The sequence below is a fragment of the Schistocerca gregaria genome, chromosome 3 (genome assembly GCF_023897955.1).
Source record: "Schistocerca gregaria isolate iqSchGreg1 chromosome 3, iqSchGreg1.2, whole genome shotgun sequence".
Taxonomy (NCBI): Eukaryota; Metazoa; Arthropoda; class Insecta; order Orthoptera; family Acrididae; genus Schistocerca; species Schistocerca gregaria.
The window spans coordinates 245371311-245372602 of record NC_064922.1 but is presented as its reverse complement, the minus strand read 5'-3'; the positions used below and the strand labels follow the sequence as shown (position 1 = coordinate 245372602).

Genomic DNA, 1292 nt, shown 5'->3' with positions numbered 1-1292 from the left:
TGTGTACCCAACGACATCTCAACCACCATGCCAGTGCTAAGATCCAGGGATGGGAAGAACAGACTGATTAAAACCGATAGCAGTATTTTAGTCCTCAATAACCCCTATTTCTCGGTATTTGTTCGGAAACGGTGATAATAGCTACTTTTCTTTTTTACTGATAACCGGATACAAAACCGATGTATCAATTTGCCGCAGCAGTGGAGCTAAACTTTTTTATTTTAGATAAAACTATTTTAAGAAACGAGTTTAGGAGGGTGTTCTGTGGCTTCTAGAAGACTGATATCGTCTTTGAATCATATTATTCCTGATGAAAGGAGTCAACTTATAAATCGACAGTCTATAGAACGAGCACTTATGAACAGATTGGAAAATAAATATTCGCCATTGGATTAACTCACTAATGAAATTTTAGTTATTGTCATGTAACTGATTGCTCCTGGTTTTGCCCACTATATAACTGATTTGAATTTTTAGAAGAGAATTTTTGATTTTGTCAGGAAAAATTATTTGAATTAAAATTCTACTAATAACTAAAGATATATATTTAACTATAATAAATACAGGCATCGGCCTTGCCACTGTGGATACACCGGTTCCCGTCAGATCACCGAAGTTAAGCGCTGTGGGGCGTGGCCGGCACTTGGATGGGTGACCATCCGGGCCGCCATGCGCTGTTGCCATTTTTCGGGTACACTCACCCTCGTGATGTCAATTGAGGAGCTACTCGACCGAATAGTAGCGGCTCCGGTCAAAGAAAACCATCATAACGACCGGATGATGGAGTGCTTTTTGCTATAATAAAGACAGAAATTAGATGTTCTGCTGCCAGCGTCTATGTAGTATCCTTTTATTTGCTTTCAGGCCTTAGAAACGGATAACTTATCACGAAAAATAGAGATCTCTAACCTTATATTACAGCCTTTAGCACTGACTATTCGTAATGCCTAAATAATGGTAGGATCCTGGATGACAATGTGATTTTTTTAACAGGGATTTGAAAAATTACTTTTCGAGACATGCAGCGAACGGTTGACGGACGATGTTTCTTTTATTTGATATTTTAATACTACTTGTCTTAAAATTTGTACCGCAGAAGTCTGAGAGAGTCGTACAATTTTTCTGCCTTTGTGCATGTGCACGTTTGTTGTTGGAAATAACAGCAACAAAAATAATCGAAAATCCATTTTTCAAAAACCGGTTGTTTTGAGCGTTTTTAATAATCAGGTTCAAATGGAGATGAATAGAGAACCGATTGTTGTAGCAATAATCATCATCCCTCCTAAGCTCGT

At 38.0% G+C, this 1292-nt stretch overlaps 1 pseudogene; it reads left to right on the top strand.

Moving 5' to 3' along the window:
• Positions 1 to 565: 565 nt before the first annotated feature.
• Positions 566 to 683, top strand: LOC126356579 (5S ribosomal RNA; annotated as a pseudogene).
• Positions 684 to 1292: the final 609 nt, after the last annotated feature.